The sequence below is a fragment of the Charadrius vociferus genome, unplaced genomic scaffold (assembly GCF_000708025.1).
Source record: "Charadrius vociferus isolate BGI_N301 unplaced genomic scaffold, ASM70802v2 scaffold46, whole genome shotgun sequence".
NCBI lineage: Eukaryota > Metazoa > Chordata > Aves > Charadriiformes > Charadriidae > Charadrius > Charadrius vociferus.
This window is the reverse complement of record NW_009648710.1, coordinates 3,309,430-3,321,551: the sequence shown is the minus strand read 5'-3', so window position 1 is coordinate 3,321,551 and position 12,122 is coordinate 3,309,430.

Genomic DNA, 12,122 nt, shown 5'->3' with positions numbered 1-12,122 from the left:
TTTTATAAATGAATTTTTAAAGCAAATAGGTACAGGAAAGTGTAAGTACCAGGAAAGTAATGCATAAAGAAGCTGAGGTTTTGTATGTTCACATAGTTTACAGGAACATCAACAAAAAGCAAACTACGTAAGGTACATAAATATGGTACCGCTGCACTCCCAAACCCCCATAGCACAACAGATGAGATGATTCAGTTAACTGCAGAAGACAAGGAACCATGAGGAGTCTGGGCATGAGGAAGAGTAACAGAAAATGGATATTCAGTAGACCTAGGTATCTGGGACATCTCACTTACAGCCTTGTCTGGCATCTTCCAATCACAGAATAAACACCTTCCTATTCTTGGCACATCTACACTATGGATGTCTACAGGTGACACTCTGGATGTCAGATTTCCATTTACAAGGCTTTTTTTATATTAACTCAGCAGTAAGAAACAGGTGTCTCTAGAATGATCTGTTCACATTTCTGCCCAGCATTGTAAAAAGGAAGATATCAGTTGTGTCTAGGAGGCTTTCCAAGTTTCTTGAAGTTAGCTGGAAACCTGGTCTAAGTGCTGTGTTGGGTCTGTGATAATCTTTCGTGTCACTTCCAATTTGATTCTTTTTGGAACTGGATGTCGGAGTCTGCTCTTCCACAGGCTAAAGGCAAAAGCACTGGATTCCCTCATGTCTTTAGGTAACACACCGATTTCTATTCCAAACAGTTCTTGGGTTTGTTTGTTTTAAATAAACCTAAATAGCATTTGAATGGCTGAAGAGCTGTATAATACAGATTTCCCCAACAGTTTCTTTTAAGCTTTTCAGCTCTCTGAACTGTACCGCCTGCTAGTCTGGAGATCACACTCATATTCTCTCGTGTTTTGACCCACTATCTACATTTCATTCCTATCAGCCTATCTGAGCACATTGTAGATCTCTCAGCTACAGCTGTTAATCTGTATTTAGTAAATAATCTCCTGTTAAACAATCAGAAAATACATGACTTGGTCACACACCAAAGGGACCACAGAAAGAGCTTTTCAGGCCTGTCTGCACCATAAGAGGCTGGAATACCAAGTCTATCAAAGCAACTAAATTAAATTTTTCCTCTATACTAGTCAAGATTCATAGCCAGGTTAAATGCATCTTTGAAACATACACTTGAACACCAATGGGCTGAAGGCGCTCTGCACTACTATACAGGCTTGAGTAACAACTAATAATCTGAACAAAACACTGAAAAGCAATTTAAGCTATTAGTACAATCTAAGCTATATATGTAGACATGCAGTTTATCTGGGTACACATTGACACTCCAGCAAAGAGAAGTAACCTGTTACTATTTAAAATGGAAATACGAGATACAAATAATCACACTGGTCACAGCCCTACCCAGACATCTGAAAAGAAATAGGCTCCAAGGGAAGCCATCCACTATATAATGCAAAACTGTTTGCAATTATAACTGTTCACAGATGTAAATTGCACCTTAGTCACACTTTTCATATTTGAATACCTACAAATTTGGTTGCTTTTTCTGTTAAAAAAATGTGTAACTAATGCCAGAAGACTGTTTCCAGAATCACTGCACATCTGATATCCTATATCCCACCTAACCTACATTCAGAGTCTTTCCATAGTTATGATGCCCCAACAAGAAGTAAAATGGAAAGGGGCTATAATGTTTGAGATAATCTGCACAAGTCACTGGGGTGGTAATGTCACTGTCTCCCAGCACTCTGTATTCTTCTTTAGCATTTTAAGCATTTTTCTTGTCTTTCAGCTTGCCTGTTCTCTGTTTTTCCTACTAATATTCTCACCATAGAGTTCTTGACTCTTCACGAGGAATTAAGGGAACTGCCCTGTATTCATAAATAATTGCTCTCTCCAGCAGCACCATTCACCTTATGTTCTGTTATTCAATTTTCAATATCCTACAAGCCCCAGTACAGCGTGTTGTCTTTGCTAGCAGTTGCCTAGTGCCATATGCCAGCTTCTAGCATGGGAACAACTCTGGAAATGTCTAGGCTATCCAGACTATCCATTCTTAGTATAGCTGCAATAATAAATAATAGCAGAGAAACTTCACAGCAAAGTCTAGTAGAGATTAAACTCTTCAAGAGAAGCAGAGATCTCTAAAATGGAGAGCAGGTATTCAGGCAGGGTGTAAGAGCATCTAGGGAACAGACAGGAATAAGAGAAATGTCTTCATTGTATTTAAAGGAGAACAGACTTTTCAATGTAGTAAAGTGATCCGATTTTTTAGAGCAATTAATATCAGCTTCAAAGAATATGCACCTCCAGTTTTGGAATTCTGAAATACAGTGGAAGAAAAATGTTTGAATATTTCCTACAAAAGTTACCTTCCAGGGAACAACTGCTGACTGGAAACCTCACCATAAGGAATCCTGTATAGGTTTTCTTTTACAGAAAAATGCAATGCTGTTTTGAAATCTTGTGCATTCACCCTGGGGAATCTGCAGGGCACTTTGTATTGTAAGAAAGATATCTTGTCATTAATGACTAATGACTGGTGGGTAATCCTGCAGCACAGTCCCTTTATCTGACAGGACTGCACACATGGATGATTTGCAGCAAGATTACCCTAGCGTGGTTGCTAGGTGGAGAATGTAGTGCCTAGAAAATATTTGATGCTGACAGCTACTGTAAACTGTTTTGTAGGGAACAGCTTTACCAGTGCATTAATTCTGCTGCAATAAAGGATTTTCTAAGCTAGAGGTATTCAAAACAAAAACATCATAAAAATCAAATTTACATTTATCTTTTGACATACACAACTTAAGCTGAATATCTCAAAAGAAAGAGTTATAAAAACAGAATTCTCTAAAAGCTGAGTCAACAAAATAGCTAGGTCACTAGAGAAAAGGCTGTTCTGCTCCTTGCCCACAGATTATAGGCCTGGATCACAGGCACTCACAGCTCTGCCCTCCCTGAACAGAGCTGGCACTGCTCAAATAAACATCTTAGCTGGTGAAACGAGGATGTAAAATTTCACTTGCAAAACAGTCAAGCACAAACGTATGCTTCTTGTGCACTGCTCACTGTGCAGGGTTAACATCTTGAATTCCTTTGTCTTCAGAACCCCTCTCCCCCAAGGATTTGCAGATGTTGGTAACTACAGTACAGCACCTCTCTCTCCCTAGATTCGCACGTTGAACTCTGGTAACCCTGCAGCTTTCTGGCCTTCTTTGGGAGATGTGGTCCTCCACACAGTGACCACACCAGTGAGTGCACCATTTACCACAGCTAACTTCCATTTAACACCCTGCTACCCCCGTCTAAACTGGTCACAGAATACTGCCAATAATTATAATGTAGCAAAAGTCACGTACTCTGGCATTTAGGATTTAACATAGCATAATGCAGTTACTGCAAAGCAGAATCAGTTCAAATTATATACAGCTACAGATTTTCAGAGGGAGAGTACACCTGATCCTAAAAAAGAGATAAAAATGTCTTCACTTGAGACTTGAAACAATGGAAGTAAAAGGAGGAGTAATGGGAGAGTTACAGGTAGATTAAGTTGCAGGAATGGGAAGCAGAATGAAGGCCTTTGCACAAACAGCATCAAAATAGCTTATGGCTCAGCTTCTAGTATAGTGAGTAGCTGCTGGTATTCAGGAAATTAATTTGAAGGTCTTAATTGCAACTAAAACAATTACTCATAATCGGACTACTATATTTAATAGTCTTTCCTACTAATAGATAAAATAGCTACTTTGTGTATTAAATATTGCCTGTGTTAGATGTTCTGATCGTTCTGGTGCAGTATTCCTGTCCTGGGTTTCAGAGGTCGTGCGTTGCCTTCCAGGATCCCAGAGGAATAAACAACAATTTCCAGGCAAAACTTACCAGGAAACTTGCAGAAAAAATTGGTGACCAGAGCTATCAAGGGACTAGATGGAACTGTCTGAATTTATTTGTGAATTTGGGTTTAGGTTTCCAGATCATTTCCACCTTCCCTGTTTACATCACCGCACAACCATTTTGTCTCTAAATCACGTCTAGTTTCTCCACTAATATCAGGCAGTTGTAATCATTAAGTACAGTAGTAAATGTTTTCATTAAATTTCTATTCTTTTATAGGCATCACCCATATAGTGTTTTCTGGTTTTCTGTAATGGCTGACACTTCCAGTTTGAACTGTTTACTGTGATTCAGTTTTAGGAGTGCCTCTAAAAGTCAAAGCAAAATAAGGCAAGTTGGCACAAATGTTGAGATAACAAGGGATTTCTTTTTCTTTTGGCTACAGTGGGGAAGTTCAAACTAGGCTTCATCTGGAGAAATATTCCACTGCAAGGCACTCTGCCACATTAACTGCAATACACTGGTGTAAACTATGATTTGCATTAGTGCACTTACACTGTTTCAGGAAGTGCTTGCTGTAAAGAGCAGACCTATGGTGATAAAATTGAGTAAGACTGTCAAGAAGTTACTAAACATTTGACTACCCAGCCTCAAAACAATATCACTCCAATCTGAATTTCCAGCTCTATGTGAATGTAGCTCAAGTACATCGTGAAACATATGGACAAAGTATCTTATTCTACTCTGTATACTGAAAAGGTAAAAAATGTGTTTTAAACATGCAAACTAGCAGTCTAAACAGAGTTTCTTTGGGTTTGCCCCACATTCAATACATGTCTTGAAGACCAGACAAGAAACATGGCCCAAGTAGGGGAAGCAGTAAAGAAGGATAAGGCTAAAAACCTGATAAATGTTCAAAACCACCTTTTGTTTATTTGATCAAATGCACTTATAGTAGTAAACTTGAGAGAGAAAAGCTTTGGTTACAGATGAGGTATTTACATGTCCATACCTCCAAAACAGGCCAAGGAATTATTAACAAGAACCACACATATATACACTACAACTTCTTTACAAATGGATTTTTTAATACTTGGAAGAAAGAAGAAGATATCAGTAAAATTTAGGGGTCCATAGTCTATAGGCCTTGGACTCTTAGTGACAAATGTGTTCATAGCACTGCTCTCTCTGTGCTGCTCTCCTCTTTTGGATTCACTTTAGAATGGAAATCTGTTGTTCCCTTTCTCCTTTCTCTTTTCACTTATAATAATAAAAGAAAACTTGGAACCTTTATAATGTGTAAGTGAAAAGGTGGAAAAATGTGACTGCAGCTTGAGTTTGTTGGGTTTTTTTAAAAAATACAGGTAATTTTTTGCGTTTTTTTTTTATAAGATATTCTGATATTACTTATAAAATTTTCCTAGGGGAGTCTATGGTGGTCTAGAGAACTGGAAGAGGTGTAACATCTACCTGGACTTGTGCAAAGCATTTGACGCTGTCCCGCACAAAATCCTTGTATCTAAATTGGAGAGACACGGATTTGATGGGTGGACCACTCAGTGGATAAGAAATTGGCTGGATAGCCATGCTTAAAGAGTTGCGATCAACAGCTTGATGTCCAAGTGGCAACCAGTGATGAGTGGCATTCCTCAAGGGTTGGTACTGGGACTAGTGCTGTTTAACATCTTTGTTGGTGGCACGGATTGAGTGCACCCTCAGCAAGTTTGCTGACAACACCAAGCTGTGTGGAGCAGTCAACACACTGGAGGGAAGGGATGCCATCCAGAGGGACCTGGACAGGCTTGAGAACTGAGCCCATGTGAACCTCAAGAAGTTCAACAAGGCCACGTGCAAGGTGGCCCCTGGGCTGGGCGATCCCAAGCACAAATACAGGCTGAGCGGAGAATGGATTGAGAGCTGCCCTGAGGAGAAGGACTTGGGGGTATTGGTTGATGAGAAGCTCAATATGAGCCAGCACTGTGTGCTCACAGCCCAGAAAGCCAACTACATCCTGGGCTGCATCAAAAGAAGTGTGGCCAGCAAGTCAAGAGAGGTGATTCTTCCTCTCTACTCTGCTCTTGTGAGATGCCACCTGGAGTACTGCCTGTGGCTCTGAGGCCCCCAACCAGTTGGAGCGAGTCCAGAGGAGGGCCAAGAAGATGATCAGAGGGCTGGAGCAGTTCTCCTATGAAGACAGGCTGAGAGAGTTGGGGTTGTTCAGCCTGGAGAAAAGAAGTCTCCGGGGAGACATTATAGCCCCTTCCAGTACTTATGGGAAAGATAGGGAGGGACTCTTTATCAGGGAGTGCAGTGGTAAGATGAGGGCTAATGGTTTTAAACTGAAAGAGGGGAGATTTAGATTAGATATTAGGAAGAAATTGTTTACTCTGAGGGTGGTGAGACACTGGCACAGGTTGCCCAGAAAAGTTGTGGCTGCCCCATCCCTGGAAGTGTTCAAGGCCAGGTTGGATGGGGCTTTGAGTAACCTGGTCTAGTGGGAGGTGTCCCTGCCCATGGCAGGGGGACTGGAACTCGATGATCTTTAAGGTCCCTTTCAGCTCTAACCTTTCTATGATTCTATGATTCTACGATCAGAAATAAAGCAAACAAACAAACAAACAAACAAAACAACCCAAAAATGAAGCAGAGAGAATGAAAATGGAAGACATTTACAGCCAAACCATTACGGTTGTGTTAATACTGTAATTATCTGATTTGAACAGATTAATACTTTTTTAAACCTATACACCTGCTTCTGTTCTGGAAAGGGTGGGGACAGGAGTAACACAACAAGGAAGTGCTTCAAGAAGATTCCCTGGGAAATGTCTATAGAGAAAAGGAAGAACAGAGAGCCTGAAGTTCAGAAGTATTGTAAGCCTCTGTAAGCTTTAAAGAGAAAGGAATTAGTTGATTAAAGTTATGCCCAAATGACTAAGAAGCAAAACAAGAAGAAAATGTACTTTAATTTCTTGGGGGGAGAGGGGGAGTCACATTTACTGATTTTACAGTCCTGATAAATCCACCATGACATTAATATTGTCTAGTAAAAGGAAGGCAATGTCCTTTCTCTTTACATATTTCCATACTATTCTACAGTAGTTCATGTGGTCAGCTCTTCCAGAAAGTAGCTCAATCACCTCATTTATCAGGAAATGTTTGTTCATTAAAAAACATACAAAAAACAAACAACAAACAAAAAACCAAAACCAAACCATAACAAAAAAAACCCCACACTTAATGGTTAGCAATGTCATTTTTTAAGGCAATTTTTTAATTTTGGTGCCTGCTCTGAGTATCTGCAGGCTGAAGGAGGCTAAGCTCTTGCTGATCTAATCATACCCATTTTTGCAGTCCTTCAGTTTCATACTAAGAAAACAGTGAGGAGCTGATTGCAGACTGTCCTACAAAAAAAAAAAAAAAAAAGAGATCGCTTCCCCGAAGTAAAAGTTTATTCTGAGCCACACTACTGATGACAGAAGGAAATAGGAGTGTGCTAGGTTCATCAAGAAGGGGAAAAGGATGCTACATACAGGAACATAAAATACGTGGTCTTTTTCCATGGATGAGGGAAGGAATTAAAATTGTGGCTCTACCTTCAGTCTTGGAACAGGGAATAGCTTTTTTGCATATGTCTTTGTGGTAAAGTTAAATTGAAGGAAATGCTGAACAACTCTACCAAATGTCGTTTCCAAATGTATATCAAGGAATCTATTTTTCAGCATAACAGTGACCTGTAGTGCCAAGCAAACACTGTTCCTGCAAAGTGAAGTTTATTATACTGCGAGATCTTTCAGCTGGGAAACTGTCACCTCTCATGTCTCCTACAGACAGTTCCTGCAGCCTAATTACAAAGCAACATTTGATTCACTAAAACCTGTATGGTGTAATATTTAATATAACATGTTTTAAGATAACTGTTGGATTCAAAGTGATAACCTGGAAGGATGGGAAACTGTCTCTATACACCAAGATACACTGAGTGAGCCTGAGATAGTGGCACTATCATCAGAGGCCTTTTCTCAGTAGGCTTCACAAGTCTGGTATAGATCTTTATAAATAACTGCTGCAGAATGCAAATGCTTTGTATCTTGCTCATCAGCCTTCAGATACAAAACTAGCCTCCAAAGTGTGGGACAAAGATGTTTCAATACAGCAAAAGACAAGAAATTTTTCTTGTTGCATATTTTGAAGCAGTAGAAGTGAACAGTTGCTGTGTTGCAGCAAAATAAAGATGAGACTTTTCTGTGTTAGTATGATGTATAGCACCATTTTCACCTTTTTAATCATCATCTGTGTAATTACATATAAAAGCTGCTCTTTCAAGACAGAAGGCAAGGCATGCAAGCAGAAACACCTCTTGTCCCAAGTTAGGTTCTATGCCAAAAAGGGCTTTAGCCTTCAGAAGCCTGAAGCTAAGCATATGCTCAAATGGGTTTTAAGCAATCCTTTTTTTCCTGGCCTGGGTTCACAGTCTGTCATCATGAAGTACCACTTACAACACTGATCGGAATAAGAGGATTCATCATTGCTATTACTGCTGCCACATAAGAACTATCTTTTGAGGGTTTTCTTTTAAATCTATAAGGTGGGTATACCTAAAGATGGAATTAATGAAGTGAATTGATTCTACGACTCAAATATACAGTGAGTCTATTCTCACACTAATCTTAAAAGTGCTTTTACACTTTGTGAGTAATAGCAAAATGAGAGTAAGGTGCAGCATGGACATAGGAATATATACGTATAATTACGAATGGATAGTCAGAACTTCACAGTATCACCAGTGCTGTTACTTTGTAATGACTGCCAAACACTTTGAAACAAAACAACACGCTCATTCCCGTATTCTCAGGAGTATCAATTGCCTTCATTTTCTAGTCACCGGAGAGCAAACATACCACATTTTCTGAATGCCATGGAAAATTAAAATAGTGGTTTTAGTGGAACCTGCCTTCCTTCTTTCTTTCCTAGAAAACTGGAAATTAGTTTCCTTCACTATGGACAATACTCAGCCTTGGGCCTCAGAGTTTACCCACTTGCTGTTTAATGCACTAAAGCTGCAATGGCATCATGTCACTCAGTAGCTTTAGCCTTGCAGGCATGAAAAAAATGCCCCAAGTTTAGTGGACATGATACAGTTTTTATAAAACTTGAAAATTAAACTTTGACCTGGACAGACTCTTCATATACTTTAATTATTCTTCATGTGCAGAGCTGGATTAATAATTTCTCATTCCCTTCTTTCAGGTGAACTAAGAAAAGATAAAACTTACCCGCACAAGCTGCTGAAGAGATTCAGCTTGGTCCATTTCTTCTGTGATATGTGCTCTCCAGTGGGCCTGTAAGTCAAGGCGCAAGTTGTCACTTACACGTCCTTCAATAGAGAGTAGCATTTTGTCCTCTTTAACAATCCCTCTATAGACTTGCAAAACAGCTGTTTCTAAGGAACAGTTAAAACACACATAAGAAAATGTTCTGTGTGGACTACTCTGTTTCCCCAATATACTTTCTAGGGTGCAAAGATGATTACTGAACACATTTTGCAGCAAGGAGTGCTATAAAACAACACAAAATTGAACAGGTATTATAGGTGTAATATATATCTGTTGCATATTTGTTGTCTTTCCAAGTTGGAATGGAGGAAGCAAGTGGTTTGTTTTACTAGTTACCTTTTCATAAGTAACACAACGTATGCCTCTAATTAAAGGAACAAATATTGGCAGTAACCATTCAAAATGTAAAGTTAATGGGTATACAAAGAAAACAGTTAGAGGACACATGGTGTAACTGACAGAAGGAAACTCCAAAAAGAGGTATGTTTAAAATAGCCACATTAGCTAACTGAAAGCTGTTGAAAGGCAAGGAGAGTGTGATGTGAATTTGCAACAATTTCTCTCTAACAAAATAAAATGCAAGCAAATCTTAATCTGATCATTAATTTCTCTGACAGTGGTATAGTCCCTGAAGAAAAACCAAAGAAACTCTATAATTAGTAACTCTTAAAATCAACATTGCTGGAAACTATGCTAGGGATAAGAGTAGCTCCAGCAGAGATAGGATGACTGTGACAATTATTACAACCGACCCCAGAATTCTTCTGCAGATAATTCCCATTGAAGTCAATAAGCATATGTAATGGTCTAAATGTTGAGTGCTGTGATATGAAAACATCAAAGCAAGAGGGTATGCTTTAAATGATGGTATAAAACTCAGAAAATTGTTAAATCTGCTTATATACGTTAAGAATATTGGGGGAAATATCTTATTGATCAACACTTTTTTTTTTCTAGGAAGAGAAAACTATCTCCTATACTGGCATGTTGCGTGTTCATAGTTGTACGTTACTTGTGCACATCTAAGGAGCAATAGTAAATAAATGAGAGGAAACTCTAAATTTTTCATCCCTAGCACAGCGGAAGAGCATGTTACTTGATTGCTTTAACTGAGTCTGCCAGTATGCTTCACAAGCTCCTGGTAAAGTATAAAGTGCGTTCTTTCTGCTTCCCAACTGTGGGGATCAGAGATCACTAGGGACTTGCCCCTCCTATAAGCCTTAGGCATGAACGGGGGACAAGTGAAGGTGGCAAAGTAAGACAAGTTTTTAAGCAATTCTGAAAGATTAACAGCAGTACAACTTTCTGCACAGAGGACTGGAAATTTCCCATGCTATAAGCCTGCACAGATCAAGCAGCCCATTTTACAAAGATAAGAAACTGATGTGAATGAACCAGCTTTGTTCTCCATGCATTTTACTAAATATGAGTTACAAAATCACTATAAAAAGTTTCTCAAAGGCAAAAAGTTTTCAAATTATGCCAAAAGAGATTGCTGTTCTTCTCTTAAGGCTGTGCTATTACTGGATGTCTTTCACCAGTCAGCTCTGTTGTAATTGCAGTCATGCTTTTTGTACAAAAGGGCATGACCCTTCTCACTGAAGTGGATTAGGACACTCATATACAGTGGAGTCTACAGCCATGGTTACATAACTAAAACAAGCATCTCCATAGAGATTCAAATATCTAAATGGGATTCAGCCATCTTATTAAAGTACTGGCCCAAATGCTACCTCTAGATAAGTTACTGCCATGGCCAATATTGCTTTGCCAGACAATCCAGACCATTAGTGACTAACAGTGAAAGTAACACAGTGTCAGTGCTTGGTCTTCCACTTCCTTTCAAAAAAGATTCTGAAATTTTAAAGATGTATTTAGTAGTACTTTATCATCTCTTCTATGGTGGCTAATACATAACAACAATAGAAACTGATGCTGTGCTGCACTCATTAGACTCAAAGTTTAAATAAAACATTAACTTTACGTTAAACAATGACTTTTCTAAAATATTTTTAATTGGCTGTGGTATCTCAGGTATTCCATGCATTTTTGATTAAACAAAACTACAAGATGGTGTGCTTCGGGCAGTCTGTAGTATGAGACGGCTTCTCTGCTAACACTGCAAACTGGCTAGGTAGGATTCGGGAGAAGTCCAGATGTACCTGTCATCTGAGGAAGGCCTTGGGAGACACTGAAATGCGTAAGTAGGGCTGTGCAGCTTCCAGGCAAAAGATGGCTCATGTCTGGATGGTCTTGAGAACAAGCAGGGGAGGTGAGGCATCCACTTGGGTACTGGGCCATATTTAGCTTTTCACTGAATGAGAATGGAAAGGGACAATGCTCTGAGGATTGTCACAGGCTCAAGGTAGACACTGCATTAATGCAAGGAAAAAAAAAAAACTTTTACTCCCTAGAAAACTGAGTGATATAAACCAGCATCTATATTGTAAAACAGTTGTTTGTATAAAGTCATGGTAACTTCTGAACTTGGATCTTCTGTCAGAATCTATTCCCTCAAAACTCCGTTTGCCAGAAACCTCTTAAGACTTTAGATGAACCTCAGACGAGTTGGGATCTGTTTTGCCAGCAACTATACCACATCAGAGGAGCTGCAATATTCTGTCATCTTTTTGCTCTCTGGCATCAGTAAGGACGAACTTCAGCGGAAAGGTGAAGAAACCCTGTATCGGGCATTTCCTAATGCATTTACATAGTTGCTGTACCTAAGCTTACTAAAGAGAAAGGACAAACTGGGAATGAGATCATACTGGACCACTTTAAGACAGGAGACCTCAGTGACAGCCAGGGAGGCCGGTCACGCTGCCTGCAAGGAGCCCCCCCAGGAAGCGCCTCACCGAGCGCCACGGCGGCTCTGGGGTGGCCTCGGCGGTAACGGCGAGTCCGAGAGTGAAGAAAGGGCCTCTTGCGGCACCAAGGCGGTAGCCGAGGGGGTTTACCGCCGCAGAGGCCGGGCGGGGG